We start from the raw sequence: 18,548 nt of genomic DNA, 5'->3' as shown, positions 1-18,548 counted from the left end.
AGAGAGAAGAGAGTGAGTAGAGAGAGAAAGTCAGGAGAGAGAAGACAGAGAGAGAGAAGAAAGACAGGAGAGAGAAGAGTGAGAGAGAAACCGACAGGAGAGAGAAGAGTGAGTGAGAGTAGAGAGAGAAACTGACAGGAGAGAGAAGAGTGAGTGAGTAGAGAGAAAGTAGAGAGAGAAACCGACAGGAGAGAGAAGAGAAGAGTGAGAGTAGAGAGAGAAACCGACAGGAGAGAGAAGAGTGAGTGAGAGTAGAGAGAGAAACCGACAGGAGAGAGAAGAGTGAGTGTGAGTAGAGAGAGAAACCGACAGGAGAGAGAAGAGAAGAGAGTGAGAGAGAGAGAAACCGACAGGAGAGAGAAGAGAAGAGTGTGTGTAGTAGAGAGAGAAACCGACAGGAGAGAGAAGAGTGAGTGAGTGTAGAGAGAGAAACCGACAGGAGAGAGAAGAGTGAGTGAGAGTAGAGAGAGAAACCGACAGGAGAGAGAAGAGTGAGTGAGAGAGAGAGAGAAACCGACAGGAGAGAAAGTGAGTGAGAGAGAGAGAGAAAGACAGGAGAGAAGAGTGAGTGAGAGTAGAGAGAGAAACCGACAGGAGAGAGAAGAGTGAGTGAGATTAGAGAGAGAAACCGACAGGAGAGAGAAGAGTGAGTGAGAGTAGAGAGAGAAACCGACAGGAGAGAGAAGAGTGAGTGAGAGTAGAGAGAGAAACCGACAGGAGAGAGAAGAGTGAGTGAGATTAGAGAGAGAAACCGACAGGAGAGAGAAGAGTGAGTGAGAGTAGAGAGAGAAACCGACAGGAGAGAGAAGAGAGAAGTGAGAGTAGAGAGAGAAACCGACAGGAGAGAGAAGAGTGAGTGAGAGTAGAGAGAGAAACCGACAGGAGAGAGAAGAGTGAGTGAGAGTAGAGAGAGAAACCGACAGGAGAGAGAAGAGTGAGTGAGAGTAGAGAGAGAAACCGACAAGAGAGAGAAGAGTGAGTGAGAGTAGAGAGAGGGAGGAAGAAAGCCAAAGAAAGGGGGAGTTCAGAGACAGAGACGAAGGCAAGGACATCTCATCACTCACTCTGACAGGCACATAATAACGTGCATTAATAAGAAATGCAAGCCTTCTTTTACGCCCCTACACACATAACAACGGCACATTGAGAGATTTAAACGGGGCAGGAGAGAAAGTGACAGGCCAACTGAACTCTTTAATAATGCAGAGATTAGCATGCCATGTAGGGCACCACCCTATGTTTCTGTTCCTCTCTCTCTTCTCCCCCCACTGGGTACACACTGGTTGACACATGTGAGTACGACACTGTATGTAAACATGCCTGAGTGGTCCACATACAGCCTCTTATTCACAGTATACAATCAACCACACACTGGATTTGTGTCATAGTATGGTCACCAACTCTGGTCCTATACACAAGCTAAAGGTTGGGAATATCTTGTTCCAGCCCAGCACTAACACACCTGGATGAACTAATCACCAAGCCATCAAAACATTGATTCGTTGAATCAGATAATATTACCGTTGGTCTGGAATAAAAGCCTCTAAACACCGTAGCTCTCCAGTACCACGGGTGGTGATCACATTTGGCTGCATCCCGATTCTCCACACTTCTCCCAAAGTGTGCACTTGCACATTGGATTGATGTAAGCATTGGCTGGAAGGAGTTTCCACTGTTGTTGCATCCATAATGGGGAGTATGCAGGACAAGTGCACACTTCGGGAGAGGGGTGGAAAATGGGGACACAGCCATATAGATCCTTACTTTAGGATTCTTCAGAGAGCCCCAAGTACATGTACCTACTTGAGGGTGACACAACCAGAGGAGCTGGGGGGTGCTGTCCAGAACACATGGATCCTGGTGCGTCTCCGAGGGGTGCTCTCTGTCACTGCCGAGGGACAGTTGATCATGAACTGGGTGTCCTCTTCATCGATGATCTGTATAACACATATAAACAGACACACACACACAGACGGACAGACAGACAGACAGACGACACACACACACAGCACGGATTCGATTTAAATAAGGACAAGCAAATGAGGAAAGATAATGTAATAGTAATTGCATTGTACCTCATGTTCTCTCGGTATTATACCATACATTTCATTACTATGTTACCCTCTCTCAATGTGAGTTCAAGTGCAACTTCATTTAACTGCCATTAGCTCCCATTACCAGGCCTAATTAGAACGCTTCAATTAGACATTATCTAATTCATTAGCAGCATCTGTTCATTGCAAAGTAATGGTACATTTTGCATTTCACAAATGATTTTCAATTAAATGAATTTGATCCATTTTAAGCTCCTTGTGTCGTTCTACAATATGACTCAGTGGATACAGTGGCTTGCGAAACTATCCCCCCCCCCCCTGCCATTTTTCTTATTTTTTTGGCTTACAACGTGGAATTTAAATGGATTCATGGGGGGGGGGGTTGTATCATTGGATTTACACAACATGCCTACCACTTTGAAGATGCAAAATATTTTTTATTGTGAAACCTACAAGAAGAAAAAAACAGAAAACTTGAGCGTGCATAACTATTCACCCCCCAAATTCAACACTTTGTAGACCCACCTTTTTCAGCAATTACAGCTTCAAGCATCTTGGGGTATGTCTCTATAAGTTTGGCACATCGAGCCACAGGGTGTTTTGCCAGTTCTTTAAGGCAAAACTGCTCCAGGTCCTTCAAGTTGGATGGGTTCTGCTGGTGTACAGCAATATTTAAGTCATACCACAGATTCTCAATTGAATTGAGGTCTGGGATTTGACTAGGTCATTCCAAGACATTTAAATGTTTCCCCTTAAACCACTTGAGTGTTGCCTTAGCAGTATGCTTAGGGTCATTGTCCTGCTGAAAGGTGAACCTCCGTCCCAGTCTCAAATCTCTGGAAGACTGAAACAGGTTTTCCTGAAGAAGTTTCCTATATTTAGTTGCATTCATAATTTATTCAATTCTGACCAGTTTCCCAGTCCCTGCCGATGAAAAACATTACCACAGCATGATGCTGCCACCACCAAGCTTCCCTGTGTGGGTGATGTTCTTGGGGTGATGAGAGGTGTTGGGTTTGCGCCAAACATAGTGTTTTCCTTGATGGCCAAAAAGATTACTTTTAGTCTAATCTGACCAGAGTACCTTATTCCATATGTTTGGGGAGTCTCCCACATGCCTTTTGGCGAACACCAAACGTGTTTGCTTATTTTATCTCTGAGCAATTGCTTTTTTCTGGCCACTCTTCGGTAAAGCCCAGCTCTGTGGAGTGTATGGCTTAGTGGTCCTATGGACAGATACTCCAATCTCTGCTGTGCAGCTTTGCAGCTCCTTCAGGGTTATCTTTGGTCTCTTTGATGCCTCTCTGATTATTAATATCCTCCTTGCCTGGTCTGTGAGTTTTGGTGGTCGGCCCTCTCTTGGCAGGTTTGTTGTGTTGCCATATTCTTTCTTTCTTTTTTTTTTATAACAGATTTAATTGTGCTCCGTGGGATGTTCAAAGTTTCAGATTTTTTTATAACCCAACCCTGATCTTTACTTCTCCACAACTTTGTCCCTGACCTGCTTGGAGAGCTCCTTGGTCTTCATGGTGCCACTTGCTTGGTGGTGCCTCTTGCTTAGTGGTGTTGCAGACTCTGGAACCTTTATACTGAGATCATGTTTTATCTAGGTAAGTAAGTTAAGAACAAATTCTTATTTACAATGATGGCCAAGGAACTTTACAGTGATGGTTAACTGCCTTGTACAGGGGCAACAGATTTTTACCTTGTCAACTCGGAGATTCAATCTTGCAACCTTTCAGTTACTAGTCCAACACTCTAACCACTAGGCTACCTGCCGTGACACTTACATGGCACACAGGTGTGGACCTTATTGAACTAATTATGTGTGAATACATATGCACGCACCACTTTTGGAAACAATATTTTTTTTCCATTTCACTTCACCAATTTGGACTATTTTCCATTACATGACATCCAAATACAGATCTATTTAAATTACAGGTTGTAATGCAATAAACTAGGAAACCGCCAAGGGGGATGAATACTTTTGCAAGGCACTGTATGTCTGGCTGGTATGCAATGTAATATATTGTGTTTGAATACATACATAAGTCTATCCTATAGTGGCTAATTGACAGCTGTACAGCAAATATAATAGTTTTTCACACACACACACACACACACACACACACACACACACACACACACACACACACACACACACACACACACACACACACACACACACACACACACACACACACACACACACACACACACACACACACACACACACACACACACACACACACACACAACCTCTGTGTCACGCACCAGTAGTTATACTGTAGGATCGATAGCGCATTTCACAGACATACTGTATGTGGCCAGCAACAATTCTTGGCAAATTAATGAAGGGCTTAAGTGCCGTCCTTGAAGGGTCATTTTCAGTGTGTGTGCGCATTTTCAACTCCAATTGCTTTTGGTGTGTGTGTGCGTGTGTTTGCATGTGTGTGGGTGCGTGCCTGTATTTTTGTGTGCATGTGGGTGCGTGCGTGTGTGTGCGTGTTTGTGCATGTTTGTGACAACATTCTCCAAAGTTCTATTTGACCGGAAGTGACATCAGGGCGATAAATACTCTGAACTCTCTCACTCATTAAAGCTGTCAGTGGAGAATTCCCTCTGTCACGCCATGTTATGAATCAGGTTACTTTGGACTGGACTGTGTGTATGTGTGTGTGAGAGCGAGCTCTGGGATTGACTGGCCTGGCTGCGTCTGTATCCAGCCCCCTGAATCACACCCAGAGGTCATAAAACCCTTGCTGGGTTCCCATGGTTTCTGACAGGCATCCCTGGGGTGGGGGCTGACTGAGCTGACTGGAGTCTGTGATAACCCAGTGTTCTCCCGAACCCTCCTGTCTCAGCCTCCAGTATTTATGCTGCAATAGTTTGTGTCGGGGGGTTAGGGTCAGTCTGTTATATCTCCTGTCTTATCCTGTGTGAATTTAAGTATTCACTCTTTAATTCTCTCTCTTTTTCTCTCTCTTTCAGAGGACCTGAGCCCTAGGACCATGCCTCAGGACTACCTGGCCTGATGACTACTTGCTGTCCCCAGTCCAACTGGCCGTGCTGCTGCTCCAGTTTCAACTGTTCTGCCTGCGGCTATGGAACCCTGACCTGTTCAGCGGACGTGCTACCTTGCTCTTTTTAACTCTCTAGAGACATCAAGAACAGTAGAGATACTCTGAATGATCGGCTATGAAAAGCCAAATGACATTTACTCCTGAGGTGCTGACCTGTTGCACCCTCTACAACCACTGTGATTAGTATTATCTGACCCTGCTGGTCATCTATGAACATTTGAACATCTTGGCCATGTTCTGTTATAATCACAGCCAGAAGTGGACTGGCCACCCTTCATAGCCTGGTTCCTCTCTAGGTTTCTTCCTAGGTTCCGGCCATTCTAGGGAGTTTTTCCTAGTCACAATGCTTCAACACCTGAATTGCTTGCTATTTGGGGTGTTAGACTGGGTTTCTGTACAGCACTTTGTGACATCAGCTGATTTAAGAAGGGCTTTATAAATACATTTAATTGACTGATTGAAAGCATTAAACACCATCTGTGAAAAGCAGCAGCCATTCAACTGACCTATGGCTCTGACTGCATGTGTGTGTGTGTGTGTGTGTGTGTGTGTGTGTGTGTGTGTGTGTGTGTGTGTGTGTGTGTGTGTGTGTGTGTGTGTGTGTGTGTGTGTGTGTGTGTGTGTGTGTGTGTGTGTGTGTGTGTGTGTGTGTGTGTGTGTGTGTGTGTGTGTGTGTGTGTGTGTGTGTGTGTGTGTGTGTGTGCGTTTGAGAGAGCGAGTGACGGAGACCGTGCATGAGAGAATAAATGTGAGAAACAGAGAAAGGGGAAGACTGTTTTAGGTAGTCTGTTTGCTTGCAACAGCTGGTCAGACTTTAACAATAACATTTAACAACATTCTGCCCAAACTATTGTGGGCCAACATGAAAAGTGATTACACGTTACACACACACACACACACACACACACACACACACACACACACACACACACACACACACACACACACACACACACACACACACACACACACACACACACACACACACACACACACACACACACACACACACACACACACACACACACACGACAGCGTCTACTTGACGTACAGCTCATTTGAAATGTGAAAATGTGCTCCATCTCAGCTGTCTTTGGACAGCTCCAGACTCAATGAAAAGCGCTTTTTATTGAGCTCTCTGGGGAGGTCAGCTAGAAGTGTGTGTGTGTGTGTGTGTGTGTGCACGATTTGCCAACAATACTTTCAAGGGAAATGGATTTCTGACTACACATCACTTCACAGCAGGGTGAGATGACAAAACAAGTGGGGATGTCAGGAAAGTGAGGCAGATAAACTCAGCAAAAAAAAGAAATGTCCTCTCACTGTCAACTGTGTTTATTTTTAGAAAACTTAACATGTGTAAATATTTGTATGAACATAACAAGATTCAACAACTGAGACATAAACTGAACAAGATCCACAGACATGTGACTAACAGAAATGAAATAATGTGTCCACGAACAAAGGGGAGTCAAAAAAAAACTAACAGTCAGTATTTGGTGTGGCCACCAGCTGCATTAAGTACTGCAGTGCATCTCCTGCTCAGACTGCACCAGATTTGCCAGTTCTTGCCGTGAGATGTTACCCCACTCTTCCACCAAGGCACCTGCAAGTTCCCAGACATTTCTAGGGGGGACGGCCCTAGCCTTCACCCTCTGATCCAACAGGTCCCAGATGTGCTCAATGGGATTGAGATCAAGGCACTTCGCTGGCCATGGCAGAATACTGACATTCCTGTCTTGCAGGAAATCACACACAAAACTAGCAGTATGGCTGGTGGCATTATCATGCTGGAGGGTCATGTCAGGACCAGCCTGAAGGAAGGGTACCACATGAGGGAGGAGGTTGTCTTCCCTGTAAATCACAGCATTGAGATTGCCTGCAATGACAACAAGCTCAGTCCGATGATGCTGTGACATACTGCCCCAGACCATGATGGACCCTCCACCTCCAAATCGATCCCGCTCCTGAGTACAAGTCTCGGTATAATGCTCATTCCTTCGCCGATAATAGCGAATCCGAACATCACTCCTGGTGAGACAAAACCACAACTCGTCAGTGAAGAGCACTTTTTGCCAGTCCTATCTGGTCCAGAGAAAGTGGGTTTGTGCCCATAGGTGAAGTTGTTGCCGGTGATGTCTGGTGAGGACCTGCCTTACAACAGGCCTGCCTCTCTCAGCCTATTGCGGACAGCCTGGGCACTGATGAAAGGATTGTGTGTTCCTGGTTTAACTCGGCAGTTGTTGTTGCCATCCTATACCTGTCCCGCAGGTGTGATGTTCGGATGTACCGATCCTGTGCAGGTGCTGTTACACGTTACAGTTTCTGTCCTACCAGGCAGGAGCAGATAGTTGTGTTTGAAAGGGGCTGTGCGTCAAATCTCCAATATGACTAGCTGATGATGGGAAGACACTACAGAGAAAGACATAGAAATGGGACTTTGTTGATGAGGGGCGCTCTAACATATTAGAACTGTGTGTGTGTGTGTGTGTGTGTGTGTGTGTGTGTGTGTGTGTGTGTGTGTGTGTGTGTGTGTGTGTGTGTGTGTGTGTGTGTGTGTGTGTGTGTGTGTGTGTGTGTGTGTGTGTGTGTGTGTGTGTGTGTGTACATGCATGTTTGTGTGAGTGTGTATATGGATTGTTTGCATGTAGTTGAGGTTGACAGTGAAAGGAACACTTCTAGAGCAGCAGAGGAATGGGGGGAGGAAGAGAGGACGGGAAGAAGAAAGGGGAGGAGCAATATTGTACTCTGTGTGTACCGTGTGCCGTACCACACATAGTAGTGGGTATTGGTACTGTATTAGTGTGTTTGCGTGTTTTGAATAATTACATTCTGTGAACCTATAAATACAACAATAAACACCCATTTAAATTGTTAAATACGTTAGTATCAACATAAACACAACACAGTCATTAATTACGCCTTAGCACTTGTGCTTGTCAAGACCTCTACAAGAGCACTAACAATCAAATTCCCCCTCATATTCCTAAAGCAGATATTTCAGTTTACCCCTCGTATCCCACAGCAGGTATTTCAGTTTACCCCTAGTATCACCACAGCAGATATTTCAGTTTACCCCTCGTATCACCACAGCAGATATTTCAGTTTACCCCTCGTATCACCACAGCAGATATTTCAGTTTACCTCTCGTATCCCACAGCAGATATTTCAGTTCACCCCTCGTATCCCACAGCAGATATTTCAGTTTACCCCTCGTATCCCACAGCAGATATTTCAGTTTATCCCACAGCCAGTTTTTGTATCCCACAGCAGATATTTCAGTTTATCCCACAGCCAGTTTACCCCTCGTATCACCACAGCAGATATTTCAGTTTACCCCTCGTATCCCACAGCAGATATTTCAGTTTACCCCCCTATCCCTTGTATCCCACAGCAGTATCATCCCACAGCAGATATTTCAGTTTACCCCTCGTATCACCACAGCAGATATTTCATTTCAGTTTTTATCACCCCAGATATTTGTATCTCACAGAAGATACAGTTTACCCCTCGTATCACCACAGCAGATATTTCAGTTTACCCTTTGTATCTCACAGAAGATACAGCAGCATTGTCAGTGTGTGTAGAGCTGAGTGATTGGAACTGACTGGATGATACATTTTCCCTGTTTCACCCTGTGACATTTACGATGCTCTGTCACGCCGTGCTGTCGCCACTACAGCTTTATGTGGAAAGGGAATGAAACCAAAAGGTCCACGAGAGTGATAGTTCTGCTACAGTTATGGTTGCTCTTAAAACCAATGTAACAGGCTCTAATTGATGAGGTCTGGCTTGTACACGTACATTCAGCCCTTGCTGATTGGATCACTGTATACGACCTCGGGCAGGTGGTAAGGAGTGAGGTTGAGTGGAAGAGTGAATAATATTCCCCTAAAGGAGGATGGTGAGAGACGTAAGGTAAGGAAATACAGCGAGACAAGACTGGTGTGCAAACAGAGAAGCAAGTTTGGGAGGTGAAAAGGGGAGATGAGTCGGGAAGCAAAAGGCGCCGGGGGCGATTGACTTGACTGCTGAGAGTCTCACAGTGAGGTTGGTTGGCAGTAGTTGGGATGGATCAGGGACAGAGGCATTCCCTCACCCTCCTGTTTCCTTCACATTGATGAAGTTAGATTTCGCCCTTCATCCACTAATCCTTTATCACTTAACCAGTGAATGGAGATGTGTTGAACTAACTGCAATCTTCTTTTCAAAGGTCTAAAAACAAAAGAGTGATGTGAAAGAACATGTGGTGCCAAAGGGGAGTGTAGTGAAGCAGAGTAAGGTGGAGAGGTGTGTAACAACTGTAAATGTAATAACACCAGTAAATGTTAGCACTTTTCTAAATGTAATACATTTTTTATTTTTTATTTAAGAAACATGGTAAATGTAATAACTTTTTACGCTAAATGCAAAAAGTTATTACATTAATCCTTGGTTATTACATTAATTGTCCTCGGAACAAACTGGGAAGTAGACAAAACCTGCAGGAGACCATGACACAAAGTCCCTAAAATCGTCCTCGAGACAAACCCGGAAACTAAACAAAACGTCCAGGAGACCATGATACAATGTCCCAAAACCGTCCTCGAGACAAACCGGAAACTAGACAAAACCTCCAGGAGACTATGACACAATGTCCCAAAATAAAATTGTCCTCGGGACATACTGGGAACTTGACAAAAGCTCCAGGGAACCATGACACAACGTCCTTTGGGACGTCTCCAGGTCAAATTGTGAACTAGAAAAAATCTTGAGGGGACCATGACACAATGTTCCAAGAACATCCCCAGGACCAACTGGAATCTAGAAAAAAAAACTCCAGGGACCATGACACAACATCCTGGCGACTTTAGGTGACTTTTGTGACCTCCTAATGATTCATTATTGTTTGCGGGGAAATATTGCAGATGACATGTTTAATACCAGGGCCTACAGATTCATTCAGGTATGTTGTATCTGTGTGTGTGTGTGTGTGTGTGTGTGTGTGTGTGTGTGTGTGTGTGTGTGTGTGTGTGTGTGTGTGTGTGTGTGTGTGTGTGTGTGTGTGTGTGTGTGTGTGTGTGTGTGTGTGTGTGTGTGTGTGTGTGTGTGTGTGTGTGTGTGTGTGTGTGTGTGTGTGTGTGTGTGTGTGTGTGTGTGTGTGTGTGTACATTTCAATGTGTGCTTGTGGGTGTCTATGTATGACTATTCATGTATGATGTGCAAGAGTTTGTTAGTGTTGTAATTGGCAGTGGGTGGTGGTACTGTATGTGCATCACATTTACTGAAGTATTACATCAAAAGTATATATATTTTGGTATGTTATTACATGATTGGATGAAGTCATTACATTATTCATGAAACCACCAGTTAACATAATAACCACCGGTTAATGTAATAACTTACTCCATTTAGCAGGAAAATTATGTTTATCGGCAAGTTATAAACTGTACCGGGGGTGTTACCAAATTTTAGAAAAGTTATTCAAATAGAACGTTCATTTAAAAAAAAATGTTTTGCTTTTATTTAACCAGGTAGGCCAGTTGAAAACAAGTTCTCATTTACAACTGTGACCTGGCCAAGATAAAGCAAAGCAGTGTGACAAAAACAACAACACAGAGTTACACATGTAATAAACAAGCATACAGTCAATAACACAACAGAAACATCTGTATACAGTGTGTGCAAATTAAGTATGGAGGTAAGGCAATAAATAAGCCATAGTGGCAAAGTAATTACAATTTAGCAATTAACACTGGAGTGATAGATGTGCAGATGAGGATGTGCAAGTAGAAATACTGGTGTGCAATAGAGCAGAAAGACAGAAACAAATATGGGATGAGGTAGTTGATTGGATGGGCTATTTACAGATGGGGTGTGTACAGTTGCAGCGATCGGTAAGCTGCTCTGACAGCTGATGCTTAAAGTTAGTGAGGGAGATATAAGTCTCCAAGTTCAGTGATTTATGCAGTTCGTTCCAGTCATTGGCAGCAGAGAACTGGAAGGAAAGGTCAGCCAAAGGAGAATTTGGCTTTGGGGATGACCAGTGAAATATACCTGCTGGAGCGCGTGCTAAGGGTGGGTGTTGCTATGGTGACCAGTGAGCTGAGATAAGGCAGAGCTTTACCTAGCAAAGACTTATAGTTGACCTGGAGCCAGTGGGTTTGGCGACGAATATGTAGCGAGGACCAGCCAACGAGAGCGTACAGGTCGCAGTGGTGGGTAGTATATGGGGCTTTGGTGACAAAACGGATGGCACTGTGATATACTGCATCCAATTTGCTGAGTAGAGTATTGGCTATTTTGTAAATGACATCGCTGAAGTCAAGGATCGGTAGGATAGTCTGTTTTACGAGGGTATGTTAGGCAGCATGAGTGAAGGAGGCTTTGTTGCAAAATAGGAAGCCGATTCTAGGTTTAATTTTGGATTGGAGAGTCTAAAAGGTGAGTTATTACACTTACAAGTGTTATTACATTTATCGTTGTTACAAGGTGCGAAAATGATTTATAATAAGGTCATAAATATAATATATATTGTGGAAGTTCCACCTTGTTAGAAGATTTTCTTTCCCGAAGCATTATAGGAGCTCAGTTTTCATTAATTTATTCATATCACTCAAAGATTTCAGTCAGATTGTGCGTGACTAGTTTAACAAATGGCTTCATAACATTATTTGTTTAAAATAGTGTTTGTAAGGGAGGAGTATCAGTCCTCTGGCCCAGCAATCTGGTTATAAAACCTATACACAACATATTATTGGCCAATTCACCTGCTGTGTGTCCTTGGCCTGAAACCTCTGTCTCCCCCAGCCCATGTCTCACCACACTAGAACCCGGAGGGCCTCATCAGAGCTGGGGACATGTCCTACAATATCCCCTGACATCTAAGTGTGAAAACACTTCCCCCATCCCTCCTTCCCCCTCTCTCGCTCCCTCCCTTTTCCAGTCCAGTTGGAGCTGTCTGTGTAGGCTGGGAACGATCTTTGCTCTAAACCTGGCTAGATTTGTGTGTGCGCACCGTACATGCATGCATTGCCAATTTCACACACCTGGGCTCTCCCTGACTGGCACAAGGCTCCTTTTCCCATTTTCACACACACACACACACACACACACACACACACACACACACACACACACACACACACACACACACACACACACACACACACACACACACACACACACACACACACACACACACACACACACACACACACACACACACAAGGAATAAAGAGGGGGCCATAAATAGAGGTATTAGAGGAAACGAGGTGAAAGTAATTGCGCTTCCTCCAAGATGATGCGTGAAACAGAACGACTCTGGCATGAGGGGTCTGAGAGGGGACAGATTATGTTGGGAGTTCTCTCTCACACAGAGCGGAGAGGGTGAGTGCCAGCACAGGCAGCATATGGTGTTGATGTAAGTGTTCTGCCAGGTGTGGTTAAGTGTGTTGGCTCTGCTCTGCTCTGGGAGAGAGGATATCCTTGCACCTGTATATCGCATGACTGCATCAATACACTCCCTATTCGCTGGGACTGCTGTGCCCCTAGCGACTGACTGACTCCATAATACGAATAGGGTATAAAAACCTACACTACTTTTGTGAACTTTGAGTGCAGCCTTCTTTTGTTCCTGTATCATGCAAACTTGAAATACAGTATAATCAAAATGTCTGGCTTTTTTTTTTTTTTTCACCTTTATTTAACCAGGTAGGCTAGTTGAGAACAAGTTCTCATTTGCAACTGCGACCTGGCCAAGATAAAGCATAGCAGTGTGAACAGACAACACAGAGTTACACATGGAATAAACAATTAACAAGTCAATAACACAGTAGAAAAAAATGGGCAGTCTATATACAATGTGTGCAAAACGCATGAGGAGGTAGGCGAATAATACAGTTTTGCAGATTAACACTGGAGTGATAAATGATCAGATGGTCATGTACAGGTAGAGATATTGGTGTGCAAAAGAGCAGAAAAATAAATAAATAAAAACAGTATAAAAAACAGTATGGGAATGAGGTAGGTGAAAATGGGTGGGCTATTTTCCTATAGACTATGTACAGCTGCAGCGATCGGTTAGCTGCTCGGATAGCTGATGTTTGAAGTTGGTGAGGGAGATAAAAGTCTCCAACTTCAGCGATTTTTGCAATTCGTTCCAGTCACAGGCAGCAGAGTACTGGAACGAAAGGCGGCCAAATGATGTGTTGGCTTTAGGGATGATCAGTGAGATACACCTGCTGGAGCGCGTGCTACGGATGGGTGTTGCCATCGTGACCAGTGAACTGAGATAAGGCGGAGCTTTACCTAGCATGGACTTGTAGATGACCTGGAGCCAGAGGGTCTGGCGACGAATATGTAGTGAGGGCAGCCGACTAGAGCATACAAGTCGCAGTGGTGGGTGGTATAAGGTGCTTTAGTGACAAAACGGATGGCACTGTGATAGACTGCATCCAGTTTGCTGAGTAGAGTGTTGGAAGCCATTTTGTAGATGACATCGCCGAAGTCGAGGATCGGTAGGATAGTCAGTTTTACTAGGGTAAGCTTGGCAGCGTGAGTGAAGGAGGCTTTGTTGCGGAATAGAAAGCCGACTCTTGATTTGATTTTCGATTGGAGATGTTTGATGTGGGTCTGGAAGGAGAGTTTGCAGTCTAGCCAGACACCTAGGTACTTATAGATGTCCACATATTCAAGGTCGGAACCATCCAGGGTGGTGATGCTAGTCGGGCATGCGGGTGCAGGCAGCGATCGGTTGAAAAGCATGCATTTGGTTTTACTCGCGTTTAAGAGCAGTTGGAGGCCACGGAAGGAGTGTTGTATGGCATTGAAGCTCGTTTGGAGGTTAGATAGCACAGTGTCCAATGACGGGCCAAAAGTATATAGAATGGTGTCGTCTGCGTAGAGGTGGATCAGGGAATCGCCCGCAGCAAGAGCAACATCATTGATATACACAAAGAAAAGAGTCGGCCCGAGAATTGAACCCTGTGGCACCCCCATAGAGACTGCCAGAGGACCGGACAGCATGCCCTCCGATTTGACACACTGAACTCTGTCTGCAAAGTAATTGGTGAACCAGGCAAGGCAGTCATCCGAAAAACCGAGGCTGTTGAGTCTGCCGATAAGAATATGGTGATTGACAGAGTCGAAAGCCTTGGCGAGGTCGATGAAGACGGCTGCACAGTACTGTCTTTTATCGATGGCGGTTATGATATCGTTTAGTACCTTGAGTGTGGCTGAGGTGCACCCGTGACCGGCTCGGAAACCAGATTGCACAGCGGAGAAGGTACGGTGGGATTCGAGATGGTCAGTGACCTGTTTGTTGACTTGGCTTTCGAAGACCTTAGATAGGCAGGGCAGGATGGATATAGGTCTGTAACAGTTTGGGTCCAGGGTGTCTCCCCCTTTGAAGAGGGGGATGACTGCGGCAGCTTTCCAATCCTTGGGGATCTCAGACGATATGAAAGAGAGGTTGAACAGGCTGGTAATAGGGGTTGCGACAATGGCGGCAGATAGTTTCAGAAATAGCGGGTCCAGATTGTCAAGCCCAGCTGATTTGTACGGGTCCAGGTTTTGCAGCTCTTTCAGAACATCTGCTATCTGGATTTGGGTAAAGGAGAACCTGGAGAGGCTTGGGTGAGGAGCTACGGGGGGGGCGGAGCTGTTGGCCGAGGTTGGAGTAGCCAGGCGGAAGGCATGGCCAGCCGTTGAGAAGTGCTTACACTGTGGATAAATGTATTAACTTTTTATGGCTGCAGGGGCAGTATTGAGTAGCTTGGATGAAGAGGTGCCCAGAGTAAACTGCCTGCTCTTCAGTCATAGTTACTAATATATGCATATTATTATTAGTATTGGATAGAAAACACTCTGAAGTGTCTAAAACTATTTGAATTATGTCTTTGAGTATAACAGAACTCATATGGCAGGCAAAAACCTGAGAAGTTCCACTTCCTGTTTGGATTTTGTCTGAGGCTGGTAGATTTTCAAATAAGCTCCCATTGAAAATACAGCGAGATATGGATGAGTTTTCACTTCCTAGGGCTTCCACTAGATGTCAACAGTCAATAGAACTTTGTCTGATGAATAATGTGAAGGGGGGCCGAAGGAGACAGGAATGAGTAACCACTGCCATGAGGTGACCACGCTCGTTCACGTGAGAGGCAGCTTGGTTCCATCGCTCATTTGAAGTCAATGTAATTCTCCGGTTGGAACGTTATTCAAGATGTACGTTAACAACATTCTTAAGATTGATTCAATACATCGTTTGACATGTTTCTACTGACTGTTACGGAACTTTTGGACATTTCGTCACGTTATCGTAGACACGCTTTGTGACTTTGGAATTGTTTACCAAACGCGCTAACCAAAGTAGCTAACGGAATTTATTGAACAAATCAAGCATTTATTGTGGACCTGGGATTCCTAGGACTGCATTCTTATGAAGTTCATCAAAGGTAAGGAAACATTTCTCATGTATTGTCTGGTTTCTGTTGACTCCAACATGGCGGCTAATTTCACTTTTGTTCTGAGCGCCGTCTCAGATTATTGCATGGGTTTCTTTTTTTTAAAATCTGACACAGCGGTTGCATTAAGGAGAGGTATATCTATAATTCCATGTGTATAACTTGTATTATCATCTACATTTATGATGAGTATTTCTGTTGAATGATGTGGCTATGCAAAATCACTGGATGTTTTTGGAACTAGTGAATGTAATGCTCCAATGTAAACTCAGATTTTCTGATATAAATATGAACTTTATCAAACAAAACATGGATGTATTGTGTAACATGAAGTCCTATGAGTGTCATCTGAGGAAGATTATCAAAGGTTAGTGATTAATTTTATCTCTATATGTGCTTTTTCTCTCTCTCTCTTTGGCTGGTAAAATTGGCAGTGTATTTTAGTGAGTTGTTGGTGAGCTAACATAATCATTTGTGGTGCTTTCCCCGTAAATCCTATTTGAAATCGGACACTGTGGTGAGATTAACAACAAGACAACCTTGAAAACGATATAAGATACATGTATGTTTGAGGAATTTTAATTATGAGATTTCTGTTCTTTTGAATATGGCGCCCTGTACTATCAATGGTTGTTGTTATATTGCTCCCGGTAACAGGATCTCAGGCATAACAAGTTAAAGGTTGAGTAGGTAGGAATTATGTCCACAAATGTACCCATATTTATATTATTTGTTAATAGTTTATGATTAGTGAACGCCATAATGTAGTTAATATAGTTATTTAGTATAAACTTCTTTCTATGAGCTGAAATCTTATTTTTCAAAGACATTTTAGCTGTTGGCTAGCTGTTCAGGCCGAAAAGATTCACAAATCAAGGGTATTTGCCGCACTGTGAAGACATTGTCTCCCTCTGAGGCACATCTTACTAGGCAACCCCCTGCACTTGCCTGGGCAGGCCTGCTCTATACCTGGCTAAAGCATGTGTGAGAAATGTTCTAACAAACGTTTGTGCTATGAAATCAAATAAATACTGCAATCTGACCTACAAAACTTATTTGCTAGATTCATGATAGACAAAGCGAGGAAGGTGAACTTCAAAACGTGATGTAGTGTTATTGGAATTTGCAGCTGTTGTTGGTACATTAAGTAATGAATCTGCTAGCTTCTGATGACTGACTGCATCTTGAAATAACATTACTTTCACCTGAATAACTGAAGGTCATTTACAATTTTAAAAAATATGCATGTTGTAATATCTACATTTTCATTTTGTATCATTTCAATGACATATAATGACAAGTTGAATTGTTGTCTTACCTGGAAATTGCCAGCATAGTCCTCTTCTTTGTCTCCTTCCCTGCCCTCCCTCAGAGCGATGAGGGTGAAACCTCTGAAGTAAGCGGGACTGGATGCATACAGAGTCACTGGGGATCACAAACACACAGTCAGTGAAGAAAACAAATGGGGAACAGATTGATAGGTTTAATAAAGGTTTGCAAAATCCTAAAGTACTAACCCGTCTGGATTCGTACCTCATAGGAATGAGATCTTTATAGGCTATATCAATCAGAAGGGAAATTAGCTCTTCACTTGCTGAAACAACTGGCAATTGCTGCCATTACTCGTGTCATTGTCATTACTGTATTGATATACACTAGCTGCCCTGAAACAATGTGTTCGAATAAAACTGTGATGTGATGAGTGATTGAGCCAAAATGGGACTTTTGTTAGACTAATGAATCAAAATGTTAACTATAATAACCAATGAGTTTGCAGGTGGAGTCACCAAAAATGAAGTTAGAGCATTACAAGTTCCAAATATTTCAGCCATAAACAGACGCCAATGATGTTACAGTATGAGGGCATTCTGATCTGTGCCCAACTCCTCTTTCCACAAGAGTTTGACTTGTCATAACACAGCTCTGACTTCTAGACTTATATCACTTCCTTATAAATTACCACAACACTGCATCTTCACATGAGTTGAACACAAAAGAGAAATAGTGTAAAGGCAAAAAATACCCTATTGGGTGTCAGACAATGTGCGCGCAATAGGACGGAATACAGTACCTCTGTAAGTGCTCCCAGGCTGATAATTTTCTGGGTCCCCCTCGACTCGGAGCCGAAACTCGTTGTAGCCTTCATTCCGAGTGCCCTGGGCCCGTAATATCCGACTACAATACCCGTCTGACTTCCCAGCTCTCTCCGAGGGCTCCTCCGTGAAGATGAATCCGGCGTTGCACAGCGCAGTGGAGATAAAAAACTGTAATAGCAGAATGCACAGAAATATTCCCGCTCCTGCCATCGTGAAGCGGCAGCTATCGCTCCAGCTGATGCGGTGGTGAAATACGAGTGAGGATAAAGAGAGGAAAAAACGCTTACTTCCCCACTCAAAACTCCAGGAATTGACGAAACTTGGCAATTGATAAGACTCCCCTCACTCGGGGTACGAGGTAGCTGTCACCGCTAAAGGTAAATCCATCATGGAGAAATATAGAGCGTAAAGAAAGAATAGTTTACGATGTGGACTCGCTCTCGCAGAATCGCACACTGATTTGTTGAAGAGCGTCTGATGATCAGAGGGTCTAGTGTTTGCTTAACTGAGCGTGAGAGCCTACTCAGGGTCAGGGGAAATAGTGGAGCAGTGTAGCGCTGCTGTCTCCAAGGCATTGACGCAGGCTATGAGCCCAACGACCCAAGCCAACAGACTGGAAACAGACATTTCTACCAATGGCTGCAGTGATGGAGGGACGCGTTTGACGCTCTAGCTGGAACCTGCCTGTGTGTTTGCTCAGCAGCGGATCCCCCCGCCCCCAAAGCTGACCGCACAGACACAGACAGTTTTTCAAATAGTAATTAATAATGTATGCTAAACGGTTTCCTTTATGCCCCCCCCCCCCCTTCTGCACAGTCTATTGTGTGTGTGTGTGTCTGTGTTTGAAAGAGAGAGACAGGGCCGATAAGC

General features: G+C 44.1%; 1 pseudogene; it reads right to left on the bottom strand.

The window, feature by feature from the left end:
• Positions 1 to 18,342, bottom strand: part of LOC124035655 — a 131,394-nt pseudogene extending 113,052 nt beyond the window's left edge.
• Positions 18,343 to 18,548: the final 206 nt, after the last annotated feature.

The sequence above is a fragment of the Oncorhynchus gorbuscha genome, linkage group LG05 (assembly GCF_021184085.1).
Source record: "Oncorhynchus gorbuscha isolate QuinsamMale2020 ecotype Even-year linkage group LG05, OgorEven_v1.0, whole genome shotgun sequence".
In the NCBI taxonomy this organism is placed as follows: Eukaryota; Metazoa; Chordata; class Actinopteri; order Salmoniformes; family Salmonidae; genus Oncorhynchus; species Oncorhynchus gorbuscha.
This window is presented reverse-complemented; position numbering and strand designations above follow the sequence as displayed.